We start from the raw sequence: 23,570 nt of genomic DNA, 5'->3' as shown, positions 1-23,570 counted from the left end.
AAGAAACCCTAAAAAATGAACTACATCACACTGACTCAAACCCACTAAAACAAACACAACACCATTGCCATGATTAAAGCCACCGCTAAATAAATAAAAACCTCCCCTATACCTCACACCACAGCCAATTACACCACTGTAAACCTTAGAAAACAAACTCTTGAAAAACACAATATCCCCCAAAAACAACTCAGTAACAAAACTCAGTTCAAAAATACTCTGATCATGTGAGCTATGAAACCGAACATGAAATAAATACACCACATATCCGTCATCACACCACCTACAAAGAGAATAAAGCTACACAATAAATCATTAAAAACCACCAAACAGAAAAAAAACCAGCCCTACCCAACCTGAATCCCTCCATACAACACACAAAACCCCAATAACACATTTCAGAAGTCTCTTTAAAAAAGCTACTTAAATTAGTTCTACCTCAAATACAAACAAACTCACACATGAGGTTACCTTCACTCAAAACCCAAATTACTCACAATAAATAATACCAAAAAAGACAGACAAAACACGACACACCACCTAAGAACCTCATATTGAAAAGAAGCCACATAGAAGGGCCACTATTAATTAAAATTTCAGCTGAAAAGAAAACCTCGCCACTTTAAACACGGATAACAACAGAAAAAAGGAGTTTCTTCCATCAATTTGAACTCCTTTTGTCTCCATAACTCCTTTTTCTTCTGGGAGCACCGGGGAGGGATTGGTGAGACGAAGCTGAAAAGGAAAAAAGTCCCCCCAATAAACCCGCACTGGGTTATTTACCTGTTTGGCACAAAGGTTTGTCCCTCGGCGCTTGCCGAGGAAATGCTCCAAATCCAAATGCTCTTGTAGTCTCTCCATGAATCACACCCAGAACCTCAGGATAAATTCCTCACTCCTCACAGCTCGATACTCAGCTGAGCTGAGGCTCCCCTTTTAAACAGCCCCCGGCTGGAACCGCCCCATCGTTATCCATCACAGCCCCACCTGTGCCTGCTCTGTCCCCCCTCACTGTTCCCAGCTCACACCTGGGGCTGCTCTCTCCCCTCCCCATCCTGTGGCATCTCTCACCTGCAGCTGCTGCCACTCCGAGGCTGAGGGCAGAGGGGACTTGCTGTTCATTCCCGGGACGGTTCATTGTCTGCACCTGACACGATGGGGCACCGGGCTTCCCTTGCTGTGGATAAGGACCCCTCTTCTCCTGCAGGTGCCCGAGGCTGGAACGGGGATTCCACCCCCGAAAGTCCGTATGCATGAGGTTCATAATTCCCAAGGAAATTCCCCAGAAATCGTTACCCTTCATTTACAAACATTCCTTTGGAATCACTCTTAACTTGTCTTTCTGTGGAAGCATTTTAAACATTCATTGGAGAGTTCAGGAGCCGAGTTGGCTTGTTTATGACTTGGCTGACAAGCCCAGACAAAACCCAAACACCGAGAACCCCGGCCCTGCCCGGCCCCGCCCCCGCCCCGAGCCCGCCCAGCGCCCGCCCTGCCCGAGATGGGGGCGGGACCATCGCCCGCGGCCCCGCCCTTCTCCCTGGGCCGGCCCCGCCCCTCACAGCTCAGCCGAGCCGGGTCCGAGGGGAGAGGAGAGATCCTGGTATCATTTCAAAACGCATTGGGAAAAATAAAGATACCGATTACATGAAGCAGTCCAGTATGTGTTACAATGCTCTGCAATGCTCTGGGTGAAATCATCTGTTCCGCAGAAACTGTTTAAGCATATTAAGGTTTCACAGAGATGATTACAAAAAAAAGATATCTCACCCTTTGCAGCACCTCTTGCAAGACAGCTCGACTGTCAAGAGTTAATGGGTCCTCACGAATAAGAACTTGCTTTTCCAGGGTTCCTAGAATACAGCCCAGATGCCACAGTTTAGATCCTGAAACGAAAAATCCAAATACAGCACTCCTTCAGAACCCTGAGGGACAGCCACGGATTCTGGGGCTACAGGAAACAGTGAAAAATTGCACCAAGAACGGTGCAGTGCTGGCTGGGAGAAGTAGCATTACTTTGTCCGATAAAATGCCATTATGCAGCCAGTTTAGTGCTTTAGAGAATTTTACTGCCATGGGGAAAAAAACAGGGAAAAAAAAATTGAACCAAAAATAGTGCATTGAAACAAGCAAAATAGTGAAAAGATGCAATAAATATGAAAAACATAGTTACTTCTAATAAAAGCAAAAAATAACAAAAAATGCAAAAAACGCGGTTTTATTTCTGATCCTTTAAACGCTGCTTTAAATCCAGAAACTACAGAAGCGCTTCTCGCCGGGCCCCTGCTAGCTACAGCCGGTCCTCCTGCGCCGCACCAGGCCTCCGGCCTCCCTTGGTACGGCTGGCGCCACTGCCCCAGGACACCGCCGGCCCCCAGACACTGGCGCAGGCGGACGCGGGAGTCGCATCCGTGCTCACCCTCGCTCCCCGGGCCGGCAGCTGCGGACATCCCGTCCCGGCGCAGCGGCGCTCCTGCCGATCGACCGACCGCGCAGCTCCAAACGCCGCTCCCCGTCCCCTCAGGGCGCTATTTATGCCCCAGGGCCGGCCAGCTCAGCCAATCACAAGCGGATGCAGCGCCGGCCCCGACAATCCCTGTTGAGGAAGCGCCGGCCAGGTGAGCCCAACCAATCACAAGCGGAGGCAGCGCCGGCCCCGCCAATCCCAGCTCGGCTCCGCGAGCCCCCCCCCGCTGTCCCCTCATGTCCCCGCTCCCGCCAGGGCGGTCGCGATCGGGACCGGGAGCGCTGCGGGCGGCAGGAGCCGCTCCTGCTCCGCCCGCAGCCGGCGCTGCGCCGGCGTCCTGCCGGGGCTCCGGGCACGAGAGGACGGCGACGGCGATTTCCTGGTGCCGGCAGGGCCGGGCCGGGCCGCGGGGAACCCCCGTGCCGGCCCCGGGACCCCCCAAATCCTGCCGCTCCCCGTGGTGCCGGGGAATCTGTTTCCAGCATAGGCAGAAAAATCTTTACGAGAAACCTCAAAACTCGGGGACACGGGGTCTGACGGGAGAGCGGAGATTCTGGTATAATTTCAAAACGCATTGCGAAAAATAAATCTATGGAACAGCTCATTTCCTCTCTATGGAAACCTCAGAAGTAAAAGCTGCTCGGCTAATTCCATAAAGCATTCCAAAATCAGGGTCCTGGGGAGCGACGTTCGGGGCAACTCGGCTGGCTTCGGCTCTTCGGGGAAACTCGGCGCTTTCCCTCAGCCGTCGGCTCTTCTCGGCTGTTCGGCAACACTCGGTCGTTCTCGTCACCCCCCCCGGGCTCTTTTCGGTTGCGAGAAGCATTACGTCATTTTCGCCCCTCCCTGCCGCCATCTTAGTTGTGGCTGAAGCCAATTCTGGTCGAGACGCCATCTTGGTTGTGGCACGCTTAAGGCCCCCGTCGGTGTTTAACATAGACGCCTGACTAAATCCACTAACCTTAACCCGGCTGCTGCGCGGCTGAATCCACAGCCCGTGTCCCTACATCTGGAGAAAGCACAGAAAATTTCCCCCGGGCGGCGCCGTGGTCGGGGTTTTGTGCAGGCAGTCAACTAGACACACATAGGGTCCTCTCATTTTCCCGCCCTTTTCGCCGCCATCTTTAGAAGGTCAAGCGCCCCGAGCCGCGCCGCCATCTTGGTTGTGGCACCCCCCCAAATGTCCCCCTCGGCTGCTCGCACAGGCCCCTGACCACATCGCCTGCCCGAACACTGCCGTGGCGCCGCTCAGCCCCCATCCCGTGTCCGCGCACCTGCGTACGCCGCGGAAAAATCGCTCCCGGGCGTCTCCGTGGTCCAGGTCGCGCGCAGGGAGCCGGCTGCCACGCGCCCGGGGTCCTTGCATTTTTTCCCACCTTTTTGGCCGTGAACGTTCGGCGCTCGGGCGGCAGCACTGCCCGTGAGCTCACAGCTCGGGGCTGCTGCGGGCCCGCGGGGACGGGCACGGCGGAGCGTTGCAGTATCGCTTTTTATCCACAGGATGGCAGCATTGCCTTACAGATCACAGCCCGGGGCTGCTACACGCCTCGGGTGGGGAGAGCTGCAGTACCGCTCTGTGTCCACACGGTGGCAGCGCCGCCGTAGGGAGCGGAGACAGAAAAGAACGTGGCCAAAATTCCCCTTCCAAACATCCCCGAAAATAAAGGCCCCAAAAGACCCCCAACCAAAACAACTACGAGAACCCCGCCATCAACCAAGCCAAAACCAAAAAAGCCTTCATTTTAGGCTACACTTCAATATTTCTTCTATTTCTTATTTTGATATTTCTATTAATCATTACAATTTATCTATGATATGTACATTATAGTAGGTATATTTTACATATTATAATATAGGAAACATGTAAAAATATAGAGTGGATTTATTGATATTACTTTTCATATTTTATAGTTCTCCTTTTCTTGCTTATATATATGTATTTATTTTTTTGTGTGTGTTTTCTTCTTGATATTTTAAACATATGTATTCATTAACCTAACAGATCAGAACCACAGTTAATTAGAATTGAATGACCCTGGTTTTCTAAGGGGTAAATATTTAATCTTTATTAAAATATTATGGGCACATTTTCTCTTTCTGCGTGCTTTGGGGGGGGGGGGTTGTTTGTGGGTTTTGTTTTTTTTGTTTGTTTGTTTGTTTGTTTTTTTCTGAATTTTGGATTTCTTGGCTAATAAACAAGGGGGTTCGGAGAGTTACAAAATAAAATGTCCGCACAGTTTTATCGCTGCCTCTGAAATACACCTCGGCATTGAGTCACTGCTGGCAATACTGTGCACGGGGAGAAGGAGACCTGTTTAGGGTTTGAAAGGAAAAGAAAGGCACCACGGTGTTCACAGCCTTCTCCGTTCAGGTTTTTTAATTCAGCAGAAAATACAGAGGAGTTTTGCTAACTGCGCTCTTGATTATATCCAGACGTCCAGCGGAGAGGGAGGTCATTTCTCAACTCCTTCCTTGCCCACAGCCAACTTTCCACGTGCTCAGGGGAAAAAAAGAGTAGGATAAAAAAAAAAACGGAATAAAGAAAACATGAAAAAAAAATTAATATAAAACAAATAAAATAAAAGTTGAAAAAAAAAACCTCAAAAGAGTAAAAAAGAAATAAAATTTAAAATAAATTAAAAATATAATAAATTGTTTAAAATAAAAAATATCACGAAAGTAAAATCTAAAATATCCATAAATTGAAAAATGAAAAAATTAAGAGTAATTAGGATTTTAAATAGTAATAAAGAAAAATAAAAACTAAAAAGTAAATAACAGAACAAAAATATAAAAATAAAAGAAATAAACCCAAATCATTTTAAAAATACAAAACAAAAAAAAACCCCATGAAAACATTAACCACAATACAATATTTAACATAAAAAATACAAAAATCAAAAAGTAAAAAGGAAAATAATAATTAAAATAAAATATGAAACTAAATAAACACAGCTTTCCCCTTTATGCCACTGACTACCACAGCTCTGGGAGCATCCTGGATTATGCAGGGATAGGGAAAACAAACCCAGTGCCTCCCAGAAAATAAGGTTTTCTAGACAAATCCCAGTTTTGCTTGGAAACGAATTCTGTTTTATCGGGAAGTTCACTTTGGATGAACATCCACATGTGCCAAGGCAGGAAAGAACCACCCCCTTGTGTCCAAGGGACAGCAACTAGGCCGGGATTTAAGTTTTAATGGAACTTATATAATAAAAAACGCACCAAATTGAACTTCACAAAGAGACGAATCACGGCAATTAAACACTTAACGAGTTTTCCTGGGAATTCCCAGAATTCTGCGGATATGGCGCTGAACAATTCCGGATTTACCAACATTAATTGGGTAAATTTCCTTGGAAATGTCCCCTAAGAAGTAGCAAAATTCCAACTTGGATGGAAAATAGGAAAAAATAAATGCTGACTTACTAAAATCAGAGAGAGGCTAAACATCAAATAAAAGGAAGGAATAATATCTAACTCCCAGCTTGCCTGCAAAACAAGCCCGGAAATTTCTAACGCTGAAAACTTTTGGAACGGTCAGGAAGTCGGTGGAAGCCCATGGAATGAGGATTTCAAATCTGCTTCCTCTGCTCTGATTTTCAAGGGAAGAGGGAGTTAAACATGCCTGTTTACTCCTATTCGAAAAAGGATCTCTCATTTATGGGAGTAACAATCCAAAGGAACTCCAATCTTACTTGGATTTGACAGCTGAAACTCTCAGCAGAGTTGCGAAGTTTCAGTGGAACAAAAGAGCCACAATTCCTGGAAAAACAAAATGCAACTCAGCAAAAGACAGCAATTCCATTGACAAATGCATGGAGGAGGAGGAGGAGGAGGATGACACCAGGAACACAAACCAGCTGAAAGCAACGATTTATTGGAAAGGGCTGGAAATCAAATGGACAGTCTCTGGTCATGCTCAGGCATTTCTCCAGGAGTCAGAGAGAAAAGTGGGAACCCTGCACTGGGATAAGGCCTTCCTGTGGCTTCACTTCCTACTGGCTCTCTCCTTTTTTGCCAACTACCTGCAAGAGGAAAAACAGCAGGAATAAAGTTTCAAACAGGAGGTCCTTGGTTCAGGCAGACTGAAGTGCAGCTCCCAGGGAGTGAGTCCAGGCTGGGCCCAGGGGAGCTCCGGGAATCTGGGATTGCCCGTGGAATTAAAGGGCTGGAAAAGCAGGACCCACCTGCCGGGTTTAGTGCTGGGACACAGCAAGGCCTCGGCTCAGGGGCAGCAGTTAGAGCCGGGACCGCAGGAGAACGCCCCAAAGCCGGGTTAAACATCCTGCGTGACATGCAGCACGCTCCAGGAGAAACTCGGGTGGGAGAAGCCCCCGGATGCTCCACGTTCCTTGCCTTTAGCTGCTTTGCCTCCCTCAGAATGCTGACCTCGCCGTGCAGCTCCTACAAAATAGGAGAACCTATGGGAATCATCCACTGGTGGATCTCTAGTTATTAAGAAACAAAATGTGTCCAAGCTCTACTGCAAAGCAGCAGCTCCGAGGTGACACAGGGATTTATTCCAGAGGGGACACAAGTACTTCACAGCTTTTAATACATAAATGAATAGGAGCAGAAATTTTGCGTTTATTTTAGGTCTGATGATGTCCACGGTTGCACAAGCATGGAGGGGCCGTAATCACATTCCTATGTTATTTAGGATATTTTGAATGGCAATATATAACAAACCAATATGTCTCATAATCTGCTATTCAAAGGAAACTAATCATAAGCCGATAACGTGCAGTTTGGGGTCTATCTGTAATTTACCACACTTTTGGTTAAATTACAGCTCCTGACTGTAAAACCCCTGAGAAATCACAATTTTAATCAATTACACCTCAAAATAAAAGAATTGTGATACATAATGGCATTAAAAATTATATTCTTGCATATATAACGCAGACCTTTATCAAATACCAAAAGGTATAGAAAATCTATTTGGTAATTGCTTTGATGTCTCCTGTGAATACAGCAAATTACAAGACCCTCCTGTCGCTACAATAAGATTTGAATGTATCCACTTTCTGGAGTGTATATTGGACAAGAACAGATATTTGCAAAGGTCCGGTTTCACTTCGAACTTCTTCCAAGCAGTTGTCTCCTGTCTGATGCAGATATTTTAGTATTTTGTTGATGGATTATGATATGGATTAAGACAACAGCACACTTCTTGGTCTTTTCAGCTACGTACTGAAAAATTACCTACACAAGAAATGAAAAGCCTTACCCGAATGAATTTACCTCTCGGACAGAAGTTACAGCAATCATCTGCCTGCCTTTGACGACAGTAGCTTCTCTCTGAGAACTTCTGCCCAGTGTTGAAATGTTTCTGGTAGATCTTCAAGCATTCCCCATCTGAGGCTTTTCTCCTCCACAGAAATCCTGCAGAAAGGAAAGCTAAACCAGAAAAGTTGTTTGTAAGAGATTCAAACAAGTCACACCTAGATATATAACAGCAGGAGAAGGAAGCAAAAGTTTTGGGTGGGTGGTCTGACAAATATTGAAAAGAAACAAATTGTTTTTCTAACACAGTAGGCCCATGAAAGCAGAACTGGCTGAAGGACCCAGGGGTTTCTTACCAAGGCACAGCAAGGTGGTACTACCTGCCTAGAGAAAATTCATAATAATCCCCTAAAAATTACAGAAAAACAACATTTTCTTTAAAATAAAAATACAACCACACCATTAAATTATCACATTGGCAATATTCACAGGTTTTCAAGTATTACACTCGAGTTGACTTAATACATTTTTCGGAGCATGCACAAATAAATATTCAGAATTCCCAAGTACCTTTCCCTGCCTTGGCAGATTCTCCTCAGAAGCAGCCAGGACTTGGAGATACTGTAATTGCTAAGACACTTAAAAAAAAAAAAATTTGAATTCCAGCCTTTGAGATCACTTTATCTGGCAGGAGGGCAGTAGGATTCCTATTTGCTCAAACAGGATTCAGCCCTTCCTGCTGAGATGCCCCCAGAAAGCTGGCTCAGAATCACCAGTGAAGGTCAGAGCTGTTGGTGAAGCTGTTTTCCACTGTGTTATCTGATTGCTTCAACATCATTTCCCCGTATTCACCAATTTCCCTCTTGTGCATGAAATCAATGCATCAATTTACTTCCTGACTCCCAAAGCTCATTCTGCTTTTCATTTAAAGAAAAAGAGAGTGAAAATCAATCCAAAATGGTTCCGCAGCTGCTGAATTATTCTCTGCCTCGTGTCTTTACCGACGCTGAGGGGCACCATCATGCAGCTGCTTCTAGGAACTGGACTTCACCTCACCGAGTGGGTGGCGAGGGAGGCTCCGTCCGTCCCTGGATACGAACGCTGCGGGAAAAGGAAAGACCTCAGCGGCCCGGCCCCGGCCGAGCCCGGCAGCCCCCCCGGCCCTTCCTGCCCCGCTCCCCCTCAGAGGAGAGGGGCTGCGCGCCCCGGCCCACGGTCCCCTCCCTACCTGCAGCCGGGCTCGGCGGGCTCGGGCCGGGCTCGCCTCGGTTCGGCTCCACCCGGCGCGGTTCGGCCGCGCTCGGCCAAGCGGCGCTCGGCTCCGCTCGCTCTGCAGCCCCGGCCGCAGGCGAGGGCTCGGTGTGTGCGGCGGGAGCGGCGGGCGCGGAGCGGAGCGGGGCCGGCGGGCGCCGGAGCCGTCCGGAGGCCTCTCGGGCGGGCGCGACCCCGGGAGGGCGGCGGCATCTCGCCTCCGGCGGGCCGCACGACGGGCCGGTGTCCGCGGCGCCGCCCGGCCGGGCTCCAGCGGGCCCGGGCTCTCCGCCTCAGCCGGGGGCACCGGGGACGGGCGGCGGCCGGCCGTGAGGAGCGAGGCGCTTTTGTCCCTCCCACACATCTCCAGCCTTCAGCTTGGGAGCTCTGGGCCCCTCCCTCATACACCGATTCTCCAATTGGTGGAGAGCCGCCGCAGTGACTGCTGCGCTGGCCTGAAGCTTGAGATCCCGCAGCCGCTGCTGCTGCTGCTGCTTCAGCCTTGCCGCGTGCACCGTGCAGCCCCATCTCCTCCTCCTCCTCCTCTTTCTCCCGATCCTCCTCCCTGGGATGTGGGCAGACCCAGAGGGTAAGTGGGAGCCCTGGCTCACCTCAACCGTTCTCATCCCCCGCCCTGTCACAGGACCCCACAAGTTCACTCAGGGGAGGCACGGCCAGGCCACTGGGCCGTATGGGGGAGCAGATAATTCCCAGCATCAGAGGGTGACCTCCCACCATGCACCAGCCAAGCATGCTTTGTCCCTGCCCACCCTCTCTCTTCCTGCCTCCAGCTCAGGACTTCTGTCCCACCAGCTCCAACACAGAGCCTTGGGCACACGGGTAGAAGAAACAAGAGTGGTGCCAAAAGAGGCCTTGAGGCTTGAGTTTGCCTGCAAGATGTCCTCCCCCTGCAGGGAGCCCATGGGTGCCAGGCAAATCTGAGATCCACAGGGTGCTGAGGGCCCCTTAGAGCAGCCCCTAATTTATTAGGGAGCTGCATCTGCTAAACGGTGTTTCAGGCACTGCTGTCACACAGAGATTTTTACCACAAGCCCGTGAGACTTTATGCTTCCAGGGCAGGCAGCATCAGCCACAGAAAGGCAGGATTGATCTCTGGGCTGGGCTGGTGTTCTGGCCCTATCAGGGAGCCCCAAGCCTGGACAAAAATGCTCTTTCCTATCAAGCATCCTCTATCCTGCGTACCATGTCCAGGTCTTTGGCAGACACAGGTCCTGGCACAGGTGCTTCTCCTGGGGGGAACCATCACCCCAAATAAGCAGCAAGGGTGCTGTTCTCGCAGTCAGACAGCAGCTCTAGCTGGGAGGGAGGGGATAAAATGGCTAAAATCTGCAGCAGACAACCATTGTTGAAAGTAAAACAGAGAATCAAAAAGAGCGTGAAGTCAAACAAGAAAGCAACTCTGAGGAGGGTGAAGAGCATAGAATCATAGAAGCACAGAATGATTTTGGGGTGAAAAGGACCTTTAAAGGCCATTCAGTCCAAGCCCTCTGCCATGGGCAGGGACACCTTCCCTGCTGAGAGCTCCAAAAAACCTGGCCTTGAACGTTTCCAGGGATGGGGCTCCACCATACGTTTGGGTAACATATGGCAGTGTTTATCTATCCCTCACACAGAAAATTAATTTCTTACTATCTGATCTGAATCCCATGTTCCCCTGCCAGCACCTCCATTTGCCATTTCCCCTTTAGCACCTCCAGTCATCTCCTTCCTGCACCCTTTCCTGTCTCCATCCTCCCTCCTAGCAGAGTTGCAGGTTATCCAGTAGCTCCTGAGTGGCCTCTTTGCCAACATCGGGTCTGCTGAGGTGTCATGCGTGGCACTCGTAGGGGACATATGCATCTTAGCAGTGCATCCTGCCCACTGGAGCATCTGCTTCCACTGGCCCCGGGCCAGCCAGGCTGCAGCTGAAGGTGATGGGGAAAAGATCACGTCCCAGTACAAAATCAGTTTGTGCAATATCATCCAATTTGTGCACGCCACAGTTCAGCAGACAGAAGAGCAGTGTGAGTAGAGGAAGGAGCCCTGCCAGAGCCCTCCTCCTCAGCAGGATGGCATCTGATGTCTCATCGGGTGCAAGAGCTCCTGAAACCCTGCAGCTGCTGGGGCATATGACTAGCAGGGTTGGGCAGGGCAGCAGACCAAAAATGCCCCTCAGAGCTCCTGCCATGTGGCACAAGGAACCCCTCTGCGTGTCAGAAAGCTGCCACCAAATTTCCTGGAACTGCAGGATTGACACAGCCAGAATCACGAAAGAGAAAACTGGGGGCAAATCTTTTGGAGGACAGAATTCTTTTTAAAGAAGCACCGCACACCAGTATCTACTCTATTCTTAAGAGGCTTCTGTAGGCTTGCAGGGTGTCTGGGGTCTCCTGAAGCATGGTGTGACCCCCTGCTGGCCATTGCACCCTGCTTTCCACTCCATCCCTGTATGTGCCATCAGCCAAACCCCAGTTCATGCCATCCATGTCCCACACACTCAGGGGACCTCTCCACTGGCTTTTCCCTTGACAGAGCCATTGCTGGTGCAGTTCTGTGCAGGTTCTGTGCTGCAGCCCAATACGACAAGGCAGGGCTTGCTGAATGTCAGTTGGGGTGGCAGAGACCTCGCTGATTTTGAGGTAGATAGACAGCACTGGGGGTCATGGCAGCCATCACAGGTGGCAGAGCTGATCAGCAAGAGCCTCAAGAAGCAGAGGTCAGAGTGCTCATGGAGCACTTTGTCTCCATGTGGATATGCAGAGCAACTTCCTCAGGCTGAAGAGGTATGGGATGGCAATTTTGGAGAGACAAGGTGAGCCCACCGTGACCCTGCAAGAGCTACCCCCACGCTGGGGCCCAGCCCTGCCCCACAGAACTTGCCCCACGCTATTGCTCTCATTCCCCAGAGCTGCCTGTGGCCACGGTCGTTGCGCACAGCCCCAGGCTAGAGCGGCTGCTGCCTGTTTGCCACGCCAGCGGCTTCCACCCCAATCCCATCAGCGTGGCCTGGCTGCGGGACGGCCAGGAGGTGCCTCCGGGCCCGGCGTTTAACAGCAGCCCCATCCTGCCCAAGGCTGACCTCACCCACCAGCTCTGCAGTGTCCTGGCCGTGGCCCCCCGTGCTGGGCACAGCTGTGTCAGCCGTGTGAGCCACCAGAGCCTGGGCGCCCACAGCCTTCTCATCCCGTGGGGTAGGTTCCATTCAGACATGGGGTGCAGGCTGCAGATGACAGCCACTGGCCCTGTGAGGGGCAGCACCTGATGGGCGCTGTCACCCTCACACAGTCGCCCTCTTCCCTCCCTGTCCCAGCAAAGCACAGCACATCCCCTACCATCAGCATCACCATTGCGGTGCTGCTTCTTGTGGCCACAGCCTCTGCTTGGGTATTTTGGTGGCGGAAGCACAGGTGAGCTCTCCCTCCCATCACCTGCGGTAAGATTTATGGGCATGTAGGTCAGTGCAGGGGTTGCAGCAGCAGCAGCAGCTCTGTAGGGGTTAAGCCCCTGAGTGCCATCAGAGCTCACACATAGCCTTTGCAGGAAGGGTAATGAGGGTGCATGAGAGAGCCAAGAATTTATCATGTGAGGCCTGTTTGCCCACAGAGCAACAACTCTTCTACTCTCTCGTGGAGTCCCTGGAACCCCCATCCCCTCTCTAGATCACTGACCCCTGCCCTGCTCTTTGGACCACTCCCGTGCCCTTAGACCATTGGTTCCTGATCCCTATTTAGGCCCGTGCACAGCACATGGCCAGGTCTTTCTGTCCCTGAACCCTCTGGTGTGCTGGAACAAACCTTGCTGGAATTTATCATAACAACAGTCCCTTCTTGCCTCTCTTTGCTGAGCCTAGCCACGGCATGTGTGATGTGAGTCTGACTGCTTAGCCCGAATCCTCCGCGAGTGGCTTTTCCACAGGAGATGTTTATGGGGCTCTAGGTAGCAGCTCCACCATGCAAAAAGCACACTGCTAGAGATCTTTGTCTCGGCTCCAGCTCTGCAACAATTCAGCTGATTTGAATATCATCACTAAGTCCACTCCAGAGTCAATATCCCAGCCGCACCGTCCTTTTCAGCTGCAGCCCTAGAGTCCCCATCCCTGCCCCACAGTCACTATGCCAGCCCTTTCATCATTTCACCATGCACCTCTCAGTTCCTTTCTCAGCTCTGCGGTTTCTTTCCATTACCACTCACAATTGCAGCCCCACAGTGATTTCAGCAGCAGCCCTACAGTGGCTATCACAGGCCCAGACAATATCTGTGCAAGCCTGGGATTTCTGGTGCAATCTTCCATTCCCCTTTTCAGGTCTAGTGATCCTGTTCCATTTTCAGTCACAATAGGCAGTGCAAACATCAATATCACAGGCCTACAGAGATTTCAGCACACAAATCCTACAGTCTTTACACCCGTCCTATAGTTCCTATGCCATTAACAATGTCTATCCCACCCTCTGGTGATTTCAAGTGGAGTTCTAGAAAGCCCTTCCCAGCCCCAGTGGTTATAGCTCTTAACCCACAAGCTTTATTTCACGGCCAGCTGGGTTCTTCTTCATCCAGCCCTACGTGTGTGTTTCTCCACCTCCGCAGCCTGAATCTTGTCCTGCTTTAAATAGGCAGGATCTTCATCTTGGCACCAGCCCGGTAACAATTCAGCTCTGAGCCCTACAGTGTCTATGCTCACCCTGCAGTCAATATCCCAGCCCCACTGTGATTTCAGCCCCAGCCCTTTAGTGCCACACCCAGAGCCAGGCAATATCCCAGCAGCGCCAGCTTCTAAGGAGCCATCTTAGAGCAATCCCTTTTCATCTGTACACCCCTCTCCTCCCAATTTCAGCCTCAAGACCCAGCCCCAACATCAATATCACAGGCCTACAATGATTTCAGCACAGCAATGATACAGGCTCTATGTCAGCCCTGGAGTTTCTATGGCCTTGGCAGTCTCTATGCCACCGCTGCAGCGATTTCAGCTGGAGCCCTGCAGAGTCCCCTTCCCAGCCCCAGTGATTTCAGCTCTCGACCCGCAAGCTTTATTTCAAGTCCAGCACAGTTCTTCCAGCTCTGCGTGCGTTTTTCTGCCTGTCTCTGCCAGGTGTAGCTGCTGCAGGTTGAGACAACAGGGTCCTTTTTTTGTCTCTAGTTGTGCGGTTTCAGCTTCAGCTCTAGAAACGGTATTCCACCTCCATTCCATTAATCTTTATTCCATTACCAACCCCTGGGCACATGTCCCATTTCACAGTCGCTTCCCAGGTCTACATTCACTATCCCCTTTGAACAGTGACTGCAATTGCAGCACTGCAGTGCCCAGTGATTTCAGCTTCAGTCCCACAAGCTTTATTTCACTGCCAGCTCTTCTATTCCACTTCTGTCTCCACATCTTCCCAGCAGTGGCACAAAATGCTGCTTCTGGTTCTCAGAGTATGATTTTTTTATTTTTGCTCTAGCTCTGTGTTGTTTCAGCTCAGCTCCTGTTCCCATATTCAAGCCTCAACCTGCTAATCCTTACTGCAGCAACAGCTCTCCAGTCCCTACCCCAGCCCTTACAGCGATTTCAGCTCCAGCCCGCAGGTCCCGTCCCGGCTCCATATTCCCCAGAGCAGCCCCCCAGGGGTTTTACCCCAAAGCCTACCATCTTTGTGTCTCCTCCAGCTCTGCTGTCTCAGCTCCAGCTCCTCAGCTTCCCACTGCCTGCAGCTAAAACTGCTACTGCTTCTCACTGCAGCCCGGGGCTGTTGAGAAGGCCACAAGTCAGTCATTGTCATCACTTCAATGTCTTTAGGAGTTGTATCACCCACCCTCCTGGGTTCTCAACCTTGGGGACACTTGAAGCCCGAAGGCCAACATGTATCTCCCCCCTTCCCCTGGGTCTCAGCCCAGCACTTGTCCAAAAGCCCCCTCAGCTCCCCCAGGCAGCACCAGGGGCTGGAAAGAGCCACTGGGCCCCTGCTCCCTCATCCCAAAAGGTGTCCACGGGTTGATTCTCAGGCCCTGGAGCCCTCCGAGCCCCCACAGCCTCAGCCTCTGCTGGGTACCACGGGGCAAGGGCTGGTAACCTGCCAGGCATCTCCTGCAGGCCCTGAGCTGCAGCGCCATCCCCTTCTCCCGTGGGGAGAACCCTCCAGCCCCAGCATTTCCACCGTTCCACACTGTTTTGGGCGTGCCTCTAGTGCCAAGGGCTTTATTCCACATCCTGGGGCTTTCTGTCTCTACTGGGCTCACAACTGCTGTTTCAGCCCTAGCCCTACAACCTTTACTGAATTAACGTCAGATATTTAGAAAAAAAAAAAAAACAAACAAAAAAAAAAAAAAAAAAAACAAAAAAAAAACACACCAAAAAGAAAAACAAAGAAAGAAACAAAAACCCAAACAAACAAACAAAGAAAAAAAACCCAACAAAAAAAAAAAAAAAAAACAAAACAAAAAAAAAACCACGAGCCAAAATTTAATGCATTGAAACAAGCAAAATAATGAAAAGATGCAATAAATATGAAAAACATAGTTACTTCTAATAAAAGCAAAATAAAATAAGAAAAACTGCAAAAACTGCTGCTTTATTTCTGATCCTGTAAACACTGCTTTAAATCCAGAAACTACAGAAGCGCTTCTCGCCGGCCCCTGGTAGCCACAGCCGGTCGTCCTGCGCCGCACCAGGCCCCGCACCAGGCCTCCGGCCGCCCTGGGTACGGCTGGCGCCACTGCCCCAGGACACCGGCGGCCCCCAGACACTGGCGCAGGCGGACGCGGGAGTCGCGTCCGTGCTCACCCTCGCTCCCCGGGCCGGCAGCTGCGGACATCCCGTCCCGGCGCAGCGGCGCTCCTCCCAGCCGACCGACCGCGCAGCTCCAAACGCCGCTCCCCGTCCCGCCGCCGGACTGACCCCGCCCCCCCCCCGCCCCCTCAGGGCGCTATTTATGCCCCAGGGCCGGCCAGCTCAGCCAATCACAAGCGGATGCAGCGCCGGCCCCGCCAATCCCTGTTGAGGAAGCGCCGGCCAGGTGAGCCCAACCAATCACAAGCGGAGGCAGCGCCGGCCCCGCCAATCCCAGCTCGGCTCCGCGAGCCCCGCCCCGCTGTCCCCTCACGGCCCTGCTCCCGCCAGGGCCGGCGGATCGGGGCCGGGGGGTTCGGGGCCCGGGCTGAGGGCGCGGCGGCGTTGCGGTCGCGATCGGGACCGGGAGCGCTCCGGGCGGCAGGAGCCGCTCCTGCTCCGCCCGCAGCCGGCGCTGCGCCGGCGTCCTGCCGGGGCTCCGGGCACGAGAGGACGGCGGCGGCGATTTCCTGGTGCCGGCAGGGCCAGGCCGGGCCGCGGGGAACCCCCGTGCCGGCCCCGGGACCCCCCAAATCCCGCCGCTCCCCGCCATCAGCATCAGCATTGTGGTGCTGCTTCTTGTGGCCACAGCCTCTGCTTGGGTATTTTGGTGGCGGAAGCACAGGTGAGCTCTCCCTCCCATCAGCTGCGGTAAGATTTATGGGCACGTAGGTCGGTGCAGGGGTTGCAGCAGCAGCAGCAGCAGCAGCTCTGTAGGGGTGAACTCTCTGAGTGCCATCACAGCTCACACATAGCCTTTGCAGGAAGGGGAATGAGGCTGCATGGGAGAGCCAAGAGTTCATCATTTGAGGCCTGGTTGCCCACAGAGCAGTAAGTCTTTGCTCTCTTGTGGAGTCCCTGGAACCCCTTGGGGCAATTGCCAGGCTCCTGCCTTGGAAGGACGCAGCATAGAGTCTTGCCTGCCTAGGCTGAAAGAATGGCGCTTCCTGGGTGCTTTGCCCCAGTTTCTTGTGTGCCCATTCCCCCGGTCCTGGTAGTTTCTCTTTTCCCTGCTTCCCTATTGGTGGTGGTATCCCAGTGTCCGCTCCTGTCCCCTCTCTAGATCACTGAGCCCTGCCCTGCTCTTAGTAGCACCCCCGTGCCCTTAGACCATTGGTTCCTGATCCCTATTTAGGCCTGTGCACAGCACATGGCCAGGTCTTTTTATCGCTGATCCCTTTAGGGTGCTGGAAAAAACCTTGCTGGAATTCATCGTACAAAAAGGCCCTTCTTGCCTCTCTTTGCTGAGCCTAGCCACGGCGTGTGTGATGTGAGTCTGACTGCTTAGCCCGAATCCTCCGCGAGTGGCTTTTCCACAGGAGATGCTTATGGGGCTCTAGGTAGCAGCTCCACCATGCAAAAAGCACACTGCTAGAGATCTTTGTCTTGACTCCAGCTCTGCAAAAATTCAGCTCCCCCCCTACGATCACTGAGTCCAGCCCAGAGTCAATATCCCAGCCACACAGTCCTTTTCAGCTGCAGCCCTAGAGTCCCCATCCCTGCTCCATAGTGACTATTCCAGCCCTTCCATCATTTCAGCAGGCATCTCTCAGTCCCTTTCTCAGCTCTGCAGATTCCATTTTCACTCACAATCCCACCCTGCAGTCAATAGCCCAGCCCCAACAGTGATTTCAGCCCTGGCCATACAGCATTTCCACCCCAAGACGCAGGCAATATCCCAGCAGCGCCGGCACTTCAGCCCTCTTCCAGCCCCTCCCACTTTCAGCTGTCCACACGCCCTCTCCCATGTTCAGCCTCGAGACCCAGCCCCAACACCAGTGTCACAGGACTATTTATTTCAGCACACCCATCCTACAGGCTCTATGTCAGCCCTAGAGTTTCTATGGCCTTGGCAGTCTCTATGGCACCGCTGCAGGGCTTTGAGCCAGAGCCCTGCAGAGTCCCCTTGCCCAGCCCCAGTGATTTCAGCTGTTGACCCACAAGCTTTATTTGACAGCCAGCTGGTTTCTTCTAGCAGCATGCACGGGTTTCTCCGACTCTGGCAGCAGCAATATCTCCACCGTCACGGGGCAGGACGGTTGTCTTGGCCCCAGCTCTGCCACGGTTTAGCTCCGACCCGAGAGTGTCTGTGCCCACCGTGCAGTCAATAGCCCAGCCCCAACAGTGATTTCAGCCCTGGCCATACAGCATTTCCACCCCAAGACGCAGGCAATATCCCAGCAGCGCCGGCACTTCAGCCCTCTTCCAGCCCCTCCCACTTTCAGCTGTCCACACGCCCTCTCCCGTGTTCAGCCTCGAGACCCAGGCCCAACACCAGTATCACAGGCCTATATATTCCAGCACACCCATCCTGCAGGCTCTATGTCAGCCCTAGAGTTTCTATGGCCTTGGCAGTCTCTATGGCACCGCTGCAGGGCTTTGAGCCGGAGCCCTGCAGAGTCCCCTTGCCCAGCCCCAGTGATTTCAGCTGTTGACCCACAAGCTTTATTTGACAGCCAGCTGGTTTCTTCTAGCAGCATGCACGGGTTTCTCCGACTCCGGCAGCAGCAATATCTCCACCGTCACGGGGCAGGACGGTTGTCTTGGCCCCAGCTCTGCCACGGTTTAGCTCCGACCCGAGAGTGTCTGTGCCCACCGTGCAGTCAATAGCCCAGCCCCAACAGTGATTTCAGCCTTGGCCATACAGCACGTCCCCCCCAAGGACGCAGGCAATATCCCAGCAGCGTCGGCATTTCAGCCCTCTTCCAGCCCCTCCCACTTTCAGCTGTCCACACGCCCTCTCCCATGTTCAGCCTCGAGACCCAGCCCCAACAGCAGTATCACAGGACTATTTATTTCAGCACACCCATCCTACAGGCTCTATGTCAGCCCTAGAGTTTCTATGGCCTTGGCAGTCTCTATGGCACCGCTGCAGGGCTTTGAGCCGGAGCCCTGCAGAGTCCCCTTGCCCAGCCCCAGTGATTTCAGCTCTTGACGCACAAGCTTTATTTCACTGCCAGCTCTTCTGTTTCAGTTCTGTCTTCACATCTTCCCATCAGTGACACATCGTGCCGCTTTTGGTCTCAGAGTATGATTTTTGGATTTTTTGTAGCTCTGTGTTGTTTTAGCTCCCCTCTTGTACCCATAGTCCAGCCCCAACCTGCCAATCCTTACTGCAGCAACAGCTCTCCAGTCCCTACCCCAGCCCTTACAGCGATTTCAGCTCCAGCCCGCAGTTCCCGTCCCGGCTCCATATTTCCTAGACCAGCCCCCCAGGGGTTTTACCCCAAAGCCTACCATCTTTGTGTCTCCTCCAGCTCTGCTGTCTCAGCTCCAGCTCCTCAGCTTCCCACTGCCTGCAGCTAAAACTGCTACTGCTTCTCACTGCAGCCCGGGGCTGTTGAGAAGGCCACAAGTCAGTCATTGTCATCACTTCAATGTCTTTAGGAGTTGTATCACCCACCCTCCTGGGTTCTCAACCTTGGGGACACTTGAAGCCCGAAGGCCAACATGTATCTCCCCCCTTCCCCTGGGTCTCAGCCCAGCACTTGTCCAAAAGCCCCCTCAGCTCCCCCAGGCAGCACCAGGGGCTGGGAAGAGCCACTGGGCCCCTGCTCCCCCATCCCAAAAGGTGTCCACGGGTTGATTCTCAGGCCCTGGAGCCCTCTGAGCCCCCACAGCCTCAGCCTCTGCTTGGTACCACGGGGCAAGGGCTGGTAACCTGCCAGGCATCTCCTGCAGGCCCTGAGCTGCAGCGCCATCCCCTTCTCCCGTGGGGAGAACCCTCCAGCCCCAGCATTTCCACCGTTCCACACTGTTTTGGGCGTGCCTCTAGTGCCAAGGGCTTTATTCCACATCCTGGGGCTTTCTGTCTCGACTGGGCTCACAACTGCTGTTTCAGCCCTAGCCCTACAACCTTTACTGAATTAACGTCAGATATTTAGAAAAAAAAAAACAAAAACAAAAACAAAGAAACAAAAACAAACAAACAAACAAAAAAAAAAACGCGAGCCAAAAATAGTGCATTGAAACAAGCAAAATAATTAAAAGATGCAATAAATACGAAAAACATAGTTACTTCTAATAAAAGCAAAATAAAATAACAAAAAATGCATAAACTGCTGCTTTATTTCTGATCCTGTAAACACTGCTTTAAATCCAGAAACTACAGAAGCGCTTCTCGCCGGCCCCTGGTAGCACAGCCGGTCGTCCTGCGCCGCACCAGGCCCCGCACCAGGCCTCCGGCCGCCCTGGGTACGGCTGGCGCCACTGCCCCAGGACACCGGCGGCCCCCAGACACTGGCGCAGGCGGACGCGGGAGTCGCGTCCGTGCTCACCCTCGCTCCCCGGGCCGGCAGCTGCGGACATCCCGTCCCGGCGCAGCGGCGCTCCTCCCGGCCGACCGACCGACCGCGCAGCTCCAAACGCCGCTCCCCGTCCCGCCGCCGGACTGACGCCCCCGGCTCCTCAGGGCGTAATTTATGCCCCAGGACCGGCCAGCTCAGTCAATCACAAGCGGATGCAGCGCCGGCCCCGCCAATCCCTGCTGAGGAAGCGCCGGCCAGGTGAACCCAACCAATCACAAGCGGAGGCAGCGCCGGCCCCGCCAATCCCAGCTCGGCCAGGCGAGCCCCCGCCCCGCTGTCCCCTCACGGCCCTGCTCCCGCCAGGGCCGGCGGATCGGGGCCGGGGGGTTCGGGGCCCGGGCTGAGGGCGCGGCGGCATTGCGGTCGCGATCGGGACCGGGAGCGCTGCGGGCGGCAGGAGCCGCTCCTGCTCCGCCCGCAGCCGGCGCTGCGCCGGCGTCCTGCCGGGGCTCCGGGCACGAGAGGACGGCGGCGGCGATTTCCTGGTGCCGGCAGGGCTGTTGGGTGAGAGGATCTCAGTGTGAGACAAGTGACCACCCGAAACACACAAACAATAAGGGATGCTCAGAGTTGCACCAGAAACACCACTGCCCTGACCACACAAATATATCAATTTTAGAAAACACAAACAAAAGCGCAGCAAAAAAAAGCCAACTCTTATTACTGCTAGTCCATTTCCCAAATATAATAAAAATAACCCCATCTCCATTCCCCTCAAAAACCTTCCAAAATATACACCCAGAACCCCCCAATTTAAAGACCTGCCTCTAACCAAATAAGAAGCATAAACCCCGCGTCTTTTAAACTATATAAATTCATTAACCTAACACATCAAAACCACAGAATTTTAAATCCTTAGTCCACACCAGCACACCATACACACCAATCCCATCACTACATACAAAAACAAAACCTATTTCCTATTACTAATATAACAAAAAAGTCTCAACTTTTAACTGCAATAAAAACACCTAATTAGCAGTAAAATCATCCTATTATAACTAACTCAAAACCCCAAACTTCCTCCAAAACAAATATTTTAAGTGCCAAAAACCCTCAAATACTTAAAGTAGCTCCTTCAGAAATGCCTTCTGTACATTCCGGACTGATTTTGAGAGCAAAGCAAGGAAAGAAAAACCACACAGCTTGTTTTAAGAAAACTGTGGTCACTCCTGTGCATTCCCTGTCCAGGGTATTCAGCCCAGGCACAGACAGACTGCAGCACACAGATCTCCTTTGCTCTTTGTTAGTTTTACCCAGCCAAAGCAAAGACTTTTTTTTTCCCTTTTTCTTCAGGCTGTTTAAACCTGCTGCAGACTGGAAAACCCAGAGAAGCACAACAATAAACAAATCAATCTACAAAAATAAAAATAGCACAAATGTAAATTAACTGCACCAAAAACAATTATTCCAAACTCAATAAACCAATAATGCCTCAAAACCATCAAAACACACAGACCACCTGTAAATACACACAAAAACCAAATGATCCATTAGACTACAAACAATAACTCTCAAATTATCCAAAGCTATAAAACATACACTGTAGTCAAGCAGGCTCAATAAACAAACTCTATAATACAATAAACAATAATTAATTATAAATATTAAGAAACCCTAAAAAATGAACTACCTCACACTGTCTCAAACCCACTAAAGCAAACACTAGATGCTCACCATGATAAAAGCCACCACTAAATAAATAAAAACCTCCCCTATACCTCACACCACAGCCAATTACACCACTGTACACCTTAGAAAACAAACCCTGGAAAAACACAATATCCCCCAAAAACCACTTGAAAACCAAACTCAGTTCAGAAATACTCTGATCATGTGAACTATTAATTCTAACATGAAATAAATACACCACACATCCCTCACCATACACCACCTACAAACAGAATAAAGCCACACAATAAATCATTAAAAACCACCAAACAGAAAAAAACAGCTCTACCCAACCTGAATCCCTCCACACAACACACAAAACCCCAATAACGCATTTCAGAACTCTCTCAAAAAGAGCTACTTAAATTAATTCTACCTCAAATACAAACAAAGCAATCCATAAAGTTACCTTCACTCAAAAACCAAATTATATATAACAAATAATACCAAAAAAAAAAAAATCACACAAAACACTACACACCACCTAAGAACATCATATTGAAAAGAAGCCACATAGAAGGGCCACTATTAATTAAAATTCCAGGAGAAAAGAAAATCTCTCCAGTTTAAACACAGAAAACAACAGAAAAAGGAGTTTCTTCAATCAATTTGAACTCCTTTTGTCTCCATAACTCCTTTTTCTCCTGGGAGCACCGGGGAGGGATTGGTGAGACAAAGCTGAAAAAGAAAAAAAAGTCCCCCCTATAAACCCACACTGGCTTACCTTCTGCTGCTGCTGGGTATAAAGGTTTGTCCCTCGTGGCCTCCAGAAGCGACGCTCCAAACCCACGTGCTCCTGCCTTCACTCCAAGAGCCACAGCCATGACCTGAGCACTCACTGCTCACAGCTGGATACCGAACTGAGCTCAGGCTCCCCCTCTTAAACCGCCCCCGGCTGGAACCGCCCCCTCGTTATCCATTACAACTCCCACCTGTGCCTGGTGTGTCCCCTCATTATCCATTACATCTCCACAGTGCCGGGGGAGCGGGGCCGGGAGGAATCGGGGTCGGTGCTGAGCGTGGGGCGGAGCCGGGGGCGGTTCCCGGGGCCCGCTGTCCAATCAGCGCTGCCGATTCCTCAACGAGCCCGCCAACTGGGAGCCGGGCGGGGATTCAAATCGGTGCCGGAAAAAGCCGATGCTCTATGAGCTCGGTGTGGAACTCTCCGGTGGGGTCCGGGGTCCTGGCACCTGGGACCCGCCCCGCGCCCGTGGAGCCCCGCCCCCGGCCGCCTCTGGGCCCCGCCCCCGGCACTGCCCGGCCCCGCCCCCGGCCGCCTCTGGGCCCCGCCCCACAGCGCCCTGGCTCCGCCCCGAGTCCGCCCAGCGCCCCGCCTTCTTCAAGTCCCATTTAACCAGAATGATTTTTTGGGGTAGGAGCACCCAAAGCCAGCAGAACTGGCCTTAATCACTTTTGGGGATCTCTCTTTTCTTCCTCACCAAACTCCCACTGTCAAAACCCACCCTGAGGCTCAGCTCCCCATCCCTTCAATCCCTCCAAGGACCTCGGCTTGGATTTCCCAATCCAACAAGGCAGAAATTATATCCTAATTGCAGGAAGTGCTTAAGAAATAATTGAAAGACATGAAAGGAATGAAGAGAAATTAAACAAGAGCTGCCAGCTCCAGGGGCCATCCAAGGGCTGGTAAAACCCCTTACCATTTATTTTAATTAACCAACTCGGAGCAATTAACACCACACTGATAGAGTATGATTCTTTTCAATTGAGTCATAGATTAATATTGCAGAATGTAAAAAACCTTTCTAAACCCAGAAACTCTTTTAAGAGACACACAGGGCACAGCTGCAGACAGAGTCTGGTGATTCAGGGGAAAAACCCCAAA

General features: G+C 51.8%; 1 long non-coding RNA gene across 2 annotated transcripts; it reads right to left on the bottom strand.

Moving 5' to 3' along the window:
* Window positions 1-5,200: 5,200 nt before the first annotated feature.
* LOC310923550 lies at window positions 5,201-8,741 on the bottom strand. Of its 2 annotated transcripts, none has more exons than XR_014592619.1 (3): window positions 7,701-8,741; window positions 6,658-6,874; window positions 5,201-6,495 (listed from the first exon to the last, which is right to left on the bottom strand). It is a non-coding gene; the product is annotated as an uncharacterized lncRNA (long non-coding RNA). The 2 variants fall into 2 exon arrangements; XR_014592620.1 differs by having other exon boundaries at window positions 7,715-8,741.
* Between the last annotated feature and the right edge of the window lie 14,829 nt (window positions 8,742-23,570).

Source organism: Zosterops lateralis (assembly GCF_965231275.1).
Source record: "Zosterops lateralis genome assembly, contig: HAP1_HAP1_SCAFFOLD_106, whole genome shotgun sequence".
In the NCBI taxonomy this organism is placed as follows: Eukaryota; Metazoa; Chordata; class Aves; order Passeriformes; family Zosteropidae; genus Zosterops; species Zosterops lateralis.
Note: the sequence above shows the minus strand (reverse complement) of the source record. Positions and strands in the feature narration are given on the sequence as shown.